The sequence below is a fragment of the Apodemus sylvaticus genome, chromosome 2 (genome assembly GCF_947179515.1).
Source record: "Apodemus sylvaticus chromosome 2, mApoSyl1.1, whole genome shotgun sequence".
NCBI lineage: Eukaryota > Metazoa > Chordata > Mammalia > Rodentia > Muridae > Apodemus > Apodemus sylvaticus.
This window is the reverse complement of record NC_067473.1, coordinates 165,928,549-165,942,806: the sequence shown is the minus strand read 5'-3', so window position 1 is coordinate 165,942,806 and position 14,258 is coordinate 165,928,549.

The following is a 14,258-nucleotide window of genomic DNA, read 5'->3' as shown; positions in this document are numbered from 1 at the left end:
CCCATACCCTGAACAAACTCTATTCTTTACTATATCATCTTGTGCCTGGTCCCTCAGAGAGAAGGGATGCCTCAGCATGGGGCCACGGAGGCACCCTCTTCCCTGACACCTGACTACGCATCCACCAAACATATTTCTTCTTCTCCTTTCTTCTTCTTCTTCCTCCTCCTCCTCCTCCTTCTCTTCTTCTTTCTTCTTCTTCTTCTTCTTCTTCTTCTTCTTCTTCTTCTTCTTCTTCTTCTTCTTTCTCTCTCTCTCTCTCTCTCTCTCTCTCTCTCTCTCTCTCTCTCTCTCTCTCTAACACAGCAGAAAGTACTCACTCATTCTGGATGAAAAATTAGCTCCAATCTTTATTGCATAGAGAAAAGAAGAAACTTCTACACTTTTATGGCTATATGAATTAAATCCAAATCTTACGGGGGTGGGGGGTGTGGGACAAGCTTTGTCCTCTTTAGTAAGACTAAGCTTGCCTTGCTGTTAAGAAAAAGACCTGTTCTGTCCCATGGCAAAGAGAAGCCTGCCTGCTCTGCTCTCTGCAGCTTCTTCTTGGTGCTTCTTCCTCTCTGCATTCTGGGTATTGCTCTCTTCTGCTCCTGTTCTCATGTCCTCGTCATTTCTAAGGGAAAGTAAAAGGGAGACATCTATCAGACTCTATGTGCTCTCTTATAAAAGGGGGACGTCTATCAGACTCTATGTGCTCTCTTAATTTCTAAGTTGCTCTGCTTTGCTCCTCTTCTTCCTAATCTTGCTCTCTCCTTCTGACTCCTTCTGCTCTAATGTAATGTAATTTAATTACTCCTAGTTGTTTGTACCTTTTCTAGTGAAATAGATTTCTGAGCATATTTATTTTTTTACAGAATTTCGCTAAAATTTCAAACATAAATTCAAATCATAAATTGAATAAGAAATTTATAACAGAGATGTTTACATGTGTTTCCATTAAGACTGGTTATCTAACTAGACAGTATTTGTCACAGGTTCATTGAAAGTTAAAAATCATAATTCTTATTACTAATATAACATTGAAGGTTTATAAAGATAAACCCAGTCAACATTTTATCTTCTGTCTTTGCACCTACAATAAATCATTAGTCTCATTTAATGATCTTTGGCTAATTGTCTTTACAACCTTTTGGAGTGTGTTCTAAGCTGTAAATCCTGGCTTTCTATCTCAGAAGCAATTAACTGGTGACATGTGAAGACTGGAAGAGTTCTAATTGCAGTTTTCATATCAGAGAGGGTTTTAATAGCAGTCCTATTATAAAGGGCTTAATAATCACTAGTGTAATTTTAGAAATTCTTGCAGGATCATTAAGAATTAACTCATCTGCCCAGAAGGAGGGTGGGTAGACTAATGACTAGTAATAGATTAGATAGATAGATAGATAGATAGATAGATAGATAGATAGATAGATAGATAGATAGGTAGATAGATAGATAGATAGATAGGCAGATAGATAGATAGATAGATAGATAGATAGATAGATAGATAGATAGATAGATAGATAGATAGGCAGATAGATAGATAGGTAGATAGATAGATAGATAGATAGATAGATAGATAGATAGATAGATAGATAGATAGATGTTAGATATGGAGAGAGTAGGAAAGGCATATTAATATTGGGAATCTTTCCTAAAATGTAGTCCCTTTTGATAGATTCACTCATACTGCTTCATAGTTCACAGTGAAACCCTCTCAGGAAGATCATCTGCTGGTTTTTGGCCTCTCTTAGATGGCTCCTGGCACAAAGCCACGTACACTGCTAGTGACATGCTTCCTTCAGCAAGAATGCCACCTAAACCTATCCAAACAGCTGCCACCAACTGGGGACCAAGGATCCAAATATCCTGATGTCTCTTTCAAGCCACCGCTCTCATCTGAGTGGCAGAGAAGTAATGAAATGATCAAAGGCTGACTGCACTTGCTGTGGAGCTTCTTGGGACCTGATCTGTACCCTAGGAAGGTGATCTGGGTCTGTCTTTAAGGTGGTTTACTTCCAACACCTTTTTGGATATGTTTTTATTATATGTGCACAAGTGATCTAACTGCATTATGTATGTGCATCACAAATGCTCCTGGTGTCCTTGGTGGCCAAGAGAGAACATTGTATCCCCTAGAACCGGAGTTACAGGCAGAGGTGAGCCGCCATATTTGGTTGTGATTGCTAAGAATCAAACCAAGATCCTTTGCAAGAACAGTAAGTGCTGTTAACTACTGTGCAGCTTCCCTAGCCCAGGGGTTCACTATCACACAATGGGCTCAGGAGTTTTCGTGGGACAGCAGCTTTCAGCCTCCTGATCATCTGTTTTATCTTTAATTGATAAAATTCAGCTACATCTGCACAATGCCTTCATAGATAATGCCTCTCTTTGCTGAGTTTACTGTTGGGATCTGGACCATAGCCACACAAAGTCCAAGGCCAACTAAACAAAAATATTTTTCTTTACTCAGACAGTAGCAACAACAAATGTGATGTCTATTGTGGGGGAACAGGCTGAATCCCACAAAGATCTGGGGAAAACAGGGTGACTAAAAGATGGAGGTGACCTGTTCAAAAAGCAACTGCTTCACACGACACATGAAAATCATACAATCAGGGGGTGAGTTTCAAGTTTGCCTCATCTGCTAGCCATACAGTGTACATGCTCAGCCTTTACACGAGAGAAATCTTGTCACAGACTTCTGGAAATTGAAAAGAGAACACAGCAAGTGCCTAGTCAGAGCAGGTTCCTGAAAAGAAAGGCCCATAATACATGATGTGGGGTCAGCAGAACACAAAAGAAAACCATCACGAGAGTTTCACTTTATTTGTAGAGGGGAGAGGATTCCATTTCACAAACAAGGATAAAGAAGATAAAAATAAAAAGATGGGCTCTTGCCCTCTTGCTTTCCCTTTGCTCCTTCTTCCCATTCCCCTCCCTCCTCTCTCCTCATACTCATGGCCAGCCTCTCCATTTCACTTACAGACATGCAGGTAACATGCATGTACAGAAAATAAAAGTGAATTAAGAAACAGCAGCTATAGCAGCGACCACCACTACTTGGAGCAGTGTTCCCATTGGAGGCAGCTGGCTCTGTGCTGCTGCTATTGGAGTCTACGGCTCCCATCTGAGCTGCCCAGAATAAAGAAAGAGAGACAGAGGCAATCACACTCACAGCTGTGTGTGCCACTCTCAGATGTTGAGAGGATGAGAAAGAAGAGAGGATGTCTGACACCCTACTCAAAGCCTGGAAAAATCAGGTCCCTCTCTAAATAGGGTTCCAATCAGTTGCTTGAGCCCCTCTGAGTCAGGGAGCACAGCACACCATTACTACTTTATTCTGCACAGCCATGGATCTGTAGCAGGGTGTGTGGCCGACTAAGGAATATGGGAAAGGAGAAAGGAAGACAGCAGATGCTCCAGGGATGGAGAGGGCAGGAGTGATGGGCAGAGGGAACTGAAGGACCCTTAGTGAGGGTGACTATGAGATGGAGATGACCAGTATAGGTTGCTCAGGAGAAGGGACCCAGTGTTTTTCAGACCCTACAAGAGATGTGTTTCCTTACTGTAGGTAGAAGATGTTTGAGAGAAAGTTGTAAGAAACTATCTGGTGCGTCCCCTCTCCCTTCTCATCAGTCACCTTTCCCTTACTTTATTTCTATCTCCAGGAGTTTTAAGTCTGGCCCAGAAGGAGAAGGGATCTGTGACCATCTCATGTTCTTTTTGTTTTGTGCTCATCACTTTGAGTCCACCCACCCCCCTTTTTAACACTGTGCACTGTTTCTATTGGTGCTACCTGGTGGGATTTTGCTTTTAATGGAAAACCTGACTCTGTGCTCACACCAAGTACTGAGTAGAAACAGCATGACCACATCTCTTCCTTTGTTCCTTTGTACATAATTAGGTCAGTCTGAGACAGACCACATAGAGAACGTTCCCTAAGGGTGTTTGGCTAGGAGTTCTTAGATGCTGTTAACAATGCTAATTTGGCTCCTTTTCTATGATGCCTTGTAAGTCATCAGCTGCATCATGATGAAGTTGAATGTCTCCTTTCTAGCTACCAACTGTCAGAACTCATAGACCTGGATGATGAACGCAAACTTTGTACTTTCTTTGAGAAACAAATGTACTTTCTTTGAGAAGCAAATGGGCACAGAAGCAGCTGCTGCTGCTCTAGGTGAACAGTGAAAGGGTTGTGTGGTCTGAATCAGTAGTGGGAATGACAAAGAGTTTCCCATGGGGAAAGGTGCCTTGACCTACCACAGAGTACATTTCCTGTTAAGAGTATTTTCATTATAGCACAAGGGGAACTGGGTAGAGGAAGACCAAGTCTGTTCATATATATATATATATATATATATATATATATATATTAGAGCCAATTGGAGTACTTTCAACTTGATTACAAAAAAGGGAAAGAAAAATATTCCTGACTGACAGATATACTGTGCCTTAGTAGTTCAAGCTCCAAAATAGCTAGCAGAATCTGAAAGCTTTTCAGTCTCTATAAAGATGATGTCTGCTATATTCTGGGTTCTCTAGTGAAATAAAACTGATAGAATGAATATCTATATATCTATATATACTTATAGATACAGATACATAGAATGAATATATAGATACATGTAGATACATACATATATATACACATGCATATACATGTACATATACATATAAATATACATATATCCCATATGTGTGGAACTCATTTGAATGGCTTTCAAGCTGCAGTCCAGCTAGACCAACAATGGCGATCTACTAATGGAAAGTCCAAGAATCCACTAGTTCACTTCATGAAGCTGGATGTCTCAGCTGGTCTTCAGTATACATAAGAATCCTAAAGAAGTGCGCTCTATGCCAGTGAAAGAATGAATTTGCTAGTGATAGCAAGAGTACAAAAGCCTCCTCCCTCTGTATTCTTCACAGGCTGCCAGCAGACGGTATCACCCAGATTAGAGGTGCATCTTTTCACCTCCACCTCAAAAGATTTCAGTTAAAGGTGTATTACTACATCAAAGATCAGTATTAAAACGGGATGTTTAGTAGCAGCATTATTTAATAAACTAATAACTTGCTCTGCTTTAGGAGTTATGGTTCATAGAGAGTTTAGCCGAGCATCTCCAAGAAACAAGTTAAGCCAAATCCCCGGTAGTGATAGGCAGGTAAAAATGCACCCAACTGACATGATGACATTTTATAAGTAACTGAGGGCACACGTTCAGGAAGTTTTGACTTGCAAGGATAATGGTAAATTTGTTATTGTGCAATAATATAACCTAATTATAATTGTTTTTGTATTTTATTTGGAGCTATGTTTAAATTTTGCCCTTCTTAGGCAATTTAGCATGAAAGTTAAGCACTCATTTAAGTATTGATTAGATAAGCAGGAGAGGAATGTTATCCATATAATGAATGACCAATACCACAGGAAATGTAATAAGCACCAGCTTAAGTGTTTTATCTTCAAAATATTGACAAATAATGGGGCCATTTTTCATCCCCTGTGGTAAAACTCCCCACTGATATCAGGCTATTGGCTGTTGACTGTTTAAATAGAAACAAAAAATACAGGGCCTTTTTTATCAGGATGAAAGGAATTGAGAAAAAAAGTTTTTTATTTCATGTATAACATGAAATGTCCTTGATTAATTAGAGGAGGAGCTAGGATCCCTGGAGAAGGAGACCCCATTGTTTTCATAATTGCATTTATGTCCCTGAAATCATGTAACAGTCAAATGTTATGTTTGTCTTTTTATGAATTACAAACGTAGGGGAGTTTCATGGACTAATGGAAGGTTCTATATGTCCTAATTGCAGTTCTTCCTGTACTAGAAGTTCGGCTTGTTTTAAATTTCCCCATTGAGGGGCCACTGATTGGTCTAAACCTGGTAGTGCCTCCTGAGAGGAAAAACAGAAATGTAAGCTCTGGGCAGTGGAGCTCTAACACTCAAGCAAAGACAAAGCCCAACTTCAGGTATTGAGACAAACACCACTCCACCCCTGGGCCTGGGTAGCAGGAAGGGGGCCTGGCAGTGCACAGCAGAAGCACTTTGAGTTCCCATCAGACCACATGTAAGGATGATCTCTAAATGCACCTGGCTCAGTGACTGCTGCTGGTAGGCCAGAGAGGTCCCAGATTCCACTTGTTCCACCCTGCCAAAACCTGCTAAGATATGTACCATGGAGAGTTCTCTCTCTCTCTCTCTCTCTCTCTCTCTCTCTCTCCCTCCCTCCCTCCCTCCCTCCCTCCCTCCCTTCCTCTCTTCTTCCCTCCCTCCCCCCCCCAAGATGATCTTTTTGTTAGAGTTGAGGCAATACATTATTGTATTCCAAATGGCAAAATAAATTGCAGGGACTTTATCTCCCTTTTCATGGATTCTTTTACATTAGTTCCTATGCTCATCCAATTATCCATATCTATGGTTTCTTGCTCAAGAAATCAAGAATTAAATTCTACAGTTACTTGTAAAAAAATTGGTCTGAATATTTTGCTCCTCTAGATCTTAACATCTCGAGAATTGTATAAAACGCTTTGTGTCAGAGGACAGAGAACCCATGTCTACCTTATTCTCCCACAACTTCAACCCTCTGAGTGAGAGGACTGAACTCCTACTATTTAAACAAATAAAATGGTTTTAATATTTTAAATTTATTTTTATTTCATGTTCATTGGTGTTTTGCCTGTGTGTATATCTCTGTGAAGGCATCAGAACCTCTGGAACTGGAATTACAGTTGTGAGCTGCCATGTTAGTGCTGGGAATTGAACCCCAAAGTCCTCTGGAAGAACAGCTAGTGCTCTAACCACTGAGATGTCTCTCTGATCCCCTCCTCTGAGGGAGAGGCTTCTTATGGTGGGCACCAGTTGTGTGCCCACCAGTTGTGAGTTCCCTGTAAACACCACAGCCAGCAGTGTTTCTTCAGGTGAAGCAAGAAGGAAATTCAGTTCAACAAGACTCAGTAGCCAGTGTTGGCTCAAACTTTGAGAGTCTGACACTCTCCTTTAGGCATATTGAAACAATGAACAGGTTGGACAATGTTTTCCTGATGATGTTTTGTCAGAGACCAAACCCTAGAAAACCAGTTTCAACAGCCCTCACCTTGAAAATTCACTGACCTTTAGGTTTACAGCTGAACCCCCCCCCCCCACCTCCTTCTTCACAAAAGGCTGATCAACCGGTTCTTTACCTGGCCGAACACCTGGGAAGGTCTGGGCAGAACCAGCATTCCAGGAAAGCTGCAGATGCCTCGAGCCACAGCCAGCATCGGTCCGGATGACCTTTCCTCCTTCTGTGCTTCTAGTATCCCCTTCAGCCCCTCCCTACTTCCTCTTACTGAGGGTTCATAACCAGCTGTTTTGCGTTTCATTAAAGAGGCCTTGACTAAGTCACTCCTATTGCTTGGCCTCCCTCTTCTTTCCCGCCCATTTTCTTGGGTTCTCCTCGACACCCTGAATTACTAGGTCCCGCCGGTTGGGACAATGTTTAACTCAATCCTATGTGTATAACAAAGCTTAAGGCATGCCTGCATTTATCATAAACGTAGGTTCTAGAGATGAATTAAGGAAAGAGATTCAAGGTAAACAAAGTATGTGATGAGAGTCTGGGAAAGGATAGCACTGCAGATTGACTGAGATAAACAGACTCAAGGTGAGACCTGGGGGAGCCAGTGTGCTCTGGCCATACAGAGTGCAGAGGACAGCAGACTATTACCCATCTGCCTCTGTACTGGCTGGTTTCCTGTGTCAACTTGACACAGGTGGAGTTATCACAGAGAAAGGAGTTTCAGTTGGAGAAGTGCCTCCATGAGATCCAGCTGTGGGGCATTTTTTCAATTAGTGATCAAGTGGTGAGGGCCCCTTGTGGGTGGTTCCACCTTTGGGCTGGTGCTCTTGGGTTCTATAAGAAAGCAGGCTAAGCAAGCCAGGGGAAGCAAGCCAGTAAGGAACATCCCTCCATGGCCTCTGCATCAGCTCCTGCTTCCTGACCTGCTTGAGTTCCAGTCCTGACTTCCTTTAGTGATGAACTGCAACATGGAAGTGTAAGCTCAATAAACCCTTTCCTCCCCAACTTGCTTCTTGGTCATGATATTTGTACAGGAATAGAAACCCTGACTAAGACAGCCTCCCAGCCTTTTGAAAGGAAAAAGGATTATACATCTCTCTGTATGAAGAGAAAACCTCTTTTGTTTAACATTCTTTGTGTTCTGAGTTCTTATCTGTGACCACAAGCAAATACATACCTCCTACAAATTAGTATTGTAATTTGTAAAAGTAACTGGGACGTTTAGTGGCCTTACAATAAACTGACCATGTGAATTTAAAATCTTCAATTTGTTGCCATGTAATTAACAATTAAATTTAATTCATTTATTTATAATTGTACCACAATACCAAAAAAAAAAAAAAAAAGGTCATAGAGGCTTCCACTGGGATTTCAAAGGAAAGACTGGGAGGTCAATGTGTCCATTGAGGTCTTTATGAAAACTCATAAAGCTCAGCAAATGAGGTCCAAAGTACAGTGGATGCCTCTGGGAGTCAGAGATGACAGGAACCCATGCCTACCAGGAAAAGCAGTGAACAGAGCCAGGCCAAGAATGCCATCTGTGCGGCATCTGGTAGGATTATAGGGGTAAACTGTCCAAGTCTTTGGAGCCCACATTACATCACCATGAATCCCATATGCTGGGCATGGAGATATACATTTGTCTCTTTTCCAAAGTAATAAAATTTGGAGTCACATCAATGACTGTGCATAATAAAGATCATTTCCTAACTCCTGCAGCTGCAGTATTAACAGGTTCTATCCAGAAGACACGATGGAACTCCTTAGAAGCTTTTGAGACCATTAAGAGAAAGATGAACTGTCCTTGATCACGTCCTCTCTATGATCACATAACCAAAGAAGCTGTCTTGGATAACGACCATGCCCAGTTGGTGAGGAGTGGAGGCAGGGGCATCCTGGGTCTGAGGAGGCAGTCCTTAATCCAAACACAGGCTTTTATACTAAGGCAAAATAAAATACTATAGCTACTGTATCATTTGAAGTTGTACAAAATCTTCATGCAGAGGTCCCCCTGTAGACCTCATTAGGCAGTTGGGAGAAAGACAGGTAGTCCAGACATGAAACAGTAGAAGAGGGCTGGCAGTTGATATAAAATAACCTGAGGTGTCTGTGACAGCATATACAACCATCCCAGGGGAAAGGAGTCATCACAAAAGAAAATTGAAACATTTAGTGATGTCAGTAGTTTCACCTTGTAAAACTCACACAAGCTGAAACATCCAAATATGCCTTGACCATTGTGAGGATCCATTATGCACCTGCACCGTGCAAGGAGACTTGATTTTAAACTCAACCCTGTGGATTCAACACAAGTACTTTGAAAATATTGGCCATTCCCCTCTTACTGTAATCAATACATCATTTACCCCATGGCTTATTGTCAAAGATGAGTTTATTGTTAGCTAGCACAATTTCTATATACACTCCTCTACAAAAGCCAAGCCTCTGCATGGCACTGCAAAGGGAGTTGGAAATCTAGTTGACCAAGGGTTTGTTCTCTCTTCCTAATTCCCTACCCTCACCAACCCTCTATAGTACATTTCTTGCTTACCCAGGGGTAATTAAAAACATGGAGCTCCAAAACAATTGCTAGTTAAGGATTTTAAGAAGGCAAAAAAAAGAGGCTGGAATGATGACTCAGGGGTTAAGAGCATACACTGTTCTCATGGAGTTCAGTTCTCAGCATGCAGGTCAAGCAACTCATAATCACCTGCAACTCCAGATCCAGGAGGTCTGATGTTATCTGGCCTCCATAGATACCCAAACCCATGCATACATTAGCAATAAAACAAATCTATTTTTAAAAGGCGAAAAGACATACCACGTGTCGTTCTAGTTGGCTTTTCCAGAGATGTAGCCGCCCACGGCCACATGTGAACTGGGGACCTGGAAGAGAATTCTGGGGATAAACGGGAAGGGGACGAAAAAGAATTGAGTCAAGACGACAGTTGCCGATAGAGACTGACTTTACTATTATTTAGCCAATATATATAGTCTTTAGAAAACAACCCTGCCCCCCAAATGGCCGCAAATTCCTTGGTTCTTCTTCTCAGCGGGTGGCCTGCTTCCAGTCACATAGGTTTCGGCCGGTCTCCAGGTAAGACTGCCCTGAGGCAGCCTTGGTTGTTAAGGTGAAAGTGGCTGTATTGTTCCTCAATGGAACAAGGGCCGGAGATAACACCAGGAGATAACACCAAGGGAAGGGTGGAGGCTGCAGGCCAGGAATGTCACAGCTTGAATAGGATGGGCTAAGAAGTCCAGCCAAATGCTGTGGGGGAAGGGACACAGAGAGTTAACCTGAACACAGATGGGAGAAAGAACTGGCCCTACTGAACACTGATGGATGGAATTGGTGGCACTTGTTCACGAGCATACAGTGTATTTGTCTGAATATCTTATATTATCAGACTATTATGAAGATTAAAATAAGTCTAAAAATTTTGATATTCTGTTCTAGTGAGGGTGAAATGCTACCAATTTAGTGGATCCCAGAGCTAGCTTTCACACACTGCTGTGGAAAAGTGATTTCCCTTTGATAAGTTGCTGCTACCAATGCAGACAATGAGCTTACACAGGGGTCTAAGAATGAGTGTGCACTGCCAAACTTCACGCGTCAGGTTTCTCCCAGTTTCCACTTCAACAAACTCTGCCTCCATCGCTCTGATCTTGCCACATCCTTCATTTTCCATTAGCAGTGATTATAAAAAAAATTAAATTGCTTGGGAGAAGATTCTTGACATAAATTGTAGGCATCTTTTTTAATATAAACTTTGCTTTTGTTGTAAGAATATGTTTAATGTAAATGCTTGGGTGGGGGTATGAAAGTGAAGGAGCTACAAGAATGTAAGAGAGGGAGAGGGCACAGTGATAAGAAAGAGCAATAGAGGAGGAAAGGAAGATCAAAAAATATAAACATTTAAGGGTGAAAGTGTCACAGAGAAATCTGGTACAATTAATGTGTTCCAAGGAGGAAGAAACATGTGTTTCAATCCTTTATGAGAATTTTAGGAGCTAAGTAACACTACTTGTGTGTGTGTGTGTGTGTGTGTGTGTGTGTGTGTGTGTGTGTGTGTGTTTGTGATCCTGAGTTTAGAGGTGTCTGTTATCTCCTTCCACAATGTGGAATCGGGAGATGGAACTCAGAAAGCAGGAAGTGCCTCTACCCACGGAGCCATCCAGCAGGCCATGGAGCTAAGTAACTTTAAAGGACAGCCCTACAGGGCAGTTACAAATTGGACTAAAGTATATAAGGCCTGTGATGTTGAACATGCACAATGCCATAGGTCATTAGTCAAAGATGAAACTGCATGCTTGCCAAGGGTATGGTCCCTTCTCAGGGTGACTCCCTCCTGCTACTTCATTCACTCATGGGAACTGCATGGGCCATGTGTGTTTACCAAGAAAATTCCCAGAAATGTAAGAAGTGTTAGAAGTAGGGTCTATCATACACTAAGGCAATCAAGTTTATGTTAAAAGTCTACTGGTTTGGGAGTAAAGGCTGCGGGATTTGTATCATCTTTCACTAGTTAGCTAGTTGGCCCTATTATTCTTCTAGTTGAGAAAAACTGTTTTCTAGCCATTCACAAGAGAACAAGCTACAGGCTGAAATTGATCGTAGACCTTGCACGGAAATAACATAGAAGCAAAGAGGGGGTGGGCAGGTAGACAACTGGTATACCCAGCAAAAAAATAAATGACTCAGGGTGCACTGAGGAAACCGCTCGCCTCAGAACCAGTGAAAGGGTACAACCAGACAGCTCCTAAAAATAGTGAGTGGGTTCACACATCTCAAAAATAATAAATGTGCACTTGGTACTTAAATCTACCAAGTAAAAATGCAGAGATAGTTGAATAATAGTTTAGAGGGCTGGGGATACAGCCAGGTGAGAGGATGCTTACCTAGCACACATGAGGCCGTTGAGTTGATGCTCAGCATTGAGGAAAGAAATTACAAAGTGAAAGCTAGATCAAGGGAATTATCTATCAACCAGGTTATTTTCCATAATGCTTGGATGTTTCCATTGTTAAAGCTGGTTGATATTGTCTCTCTAGGCATGCATATCCACACTCTCCTACCTCATGCCTTTAAAATCACCTCATAGCCATAATAGACGGAATTATGATATTAATGATAATATTCCCAAAGGGTCACTTCCCAGGGATAAGTGCAGTGTTTAGGAACCAGCACGTGACTCTGGGGAGCCACCTAGTGGCTGCCGTTAGTATGGCAGACAGCATGCTCATTAGGTGAAGAGCTGCTCACATTAGGTAGTGTTTTGTTACTTTGTAACCTTAACCTCTGCATATACAATACAGTATAGCCTTTAAATAGGCTCAGTATGCTTTGATGTAAGCAAGCAATTTAGCATTAGAAGAAAATACCACAGCATGGTATTCAGAAATGAAATTCTGTTTAGCCTCCACTCACACAGGGCTGAGGGCCTGTATTGGGATACACAGCCTGGATGCACCATCATTGTATATCTGTGATGGAGATTTCTACTCTAAAAATAAGGAAACTAATCAGATGTTTTGTTCATTGTGGAACCTGCAAGAAGTGAGAGAAAGAACCAGTCATAAGAAAAGATTGTCCTTAGCAAACCTCCAAACTTGCCCTTGCATACTCAAGACCTTTCCAGCAAACACAGTCTCTGAGGCTGAAGTGACATGGCCTCAAAGTAAAGAATGATTTTGTCTGATGCATCATTTAAACTCCATCCTGACAGAGCAGATCTGGAGTTAGCCAATTAGTATGACATGGAAATCAGAGCTCCAGTTACCGGGGTTACCGGGACATTTCCCATGCTGCTGTTCACAGGGAACCTCAGTTCACAAAGGCCTGAGGGTGTTAAGTCGCTTTCCAAGACTCAGGCATATGAGGTGTTAAGACACTGTGTTTAAGTACTGGCACTAAGTTTTAAGCAGGGCACTGTGGCTAAACATAGCTAATTAAAATTATGCATCTGTGAAATGGTACTGGTCTAAAATAGTAACGTCCTAGCCAATATTTTTTTTCTCATCTGAAAACTCCAACAGAAAAGTGGGACTAGAATAAGCCAGGGCCTTCTGGGAGACAGTCCCTAAATTTAAAGGTCCAGTTCAGCAAAGGCCTGCAGTGTTTCAGGTGAGCCCAGAGGCAGCGGCTCTGCTGTGTGTGTCTTTGCAAACATTCAGTCTTATTCCTAGGTGGTGAGTCAGAGTTTTCACCTCAACATCCCAAGCACCAGCATCTGCTTGGCTCTGTCAGGTAATAGCACAGGCATCCATTTTCCCTGCACTGGTAGGAAACGTTTCAAAGCCTTTCCATTATCTGAAGGAACAACTGTTTTTGTTGTTTTCAGGGCTGTCTTCCCCTTGTTCCTCTCAATCCTAACTGGATTCTCTCTATCACATCAGTGGGCAGGTTGACTGTTGCTAGAATCCTGGTGTAGATCTTCCATGACTTCCTAATTCCTTTCTGGTGTTTCAATCCTATTCCTTAAAAGTAAAGAGGAAGCTATCACCTAGGTGTGGAGTTGCCAAGAGATCAGAGGGTTAGAAATGGGGTTGCGGCCCGACAGTGGTGGCGCACGGCTTTCATCTCAGCATGTGGAAGGCAGAGGCAGGTAGATTTCTGAGTTCGAGGCCAGCCTGGTCTACAGAGTGAGTTCCAGGACAGCCAGGACTACAAAGAGAAACCCTGTCTTGAAAAAAACAAAAGAAGCAGAGAGAAAGAGAGAGAGAGAGAACTGCAGGCTCACTCATGTCTTGGCTGCTTGTTCTCCTTTCCAGCCCCCCAGCAGAGCCACACAGGCTTCCTGACTCAAGCACAGCTGGAAGACAAGTACCATCTCCTGCTTTGGAAGATGTTAGCGTCTCGCGAGGCATAATCTCATGAGGAATAAGTTGTGTTTAAGATTCACGACAATGCCCTAAACAGCAGATTTGAAGGCTCAGCAGAATCTTCTGAGACACCCGCTCATGAGGAACCGCCCACACGGCTGCCAGTCAAATGTGGGGCAAGGCCTAGACATTTGCATCCCTAATTAGCACACTCCTGGTAGGCAGGTGAGCTTTAGCTTTGAGGAACAGATGAAGTAGGGACTGGCACTTACAAACCAGGTAGAAAACCATGCACACTGAAACAAACACTCGAAGAACAATACACTGTAACAACCACCCACTGGCAACAGTGAAATGAACATGTGTGCATCTGACCCTTGTAAGCACGC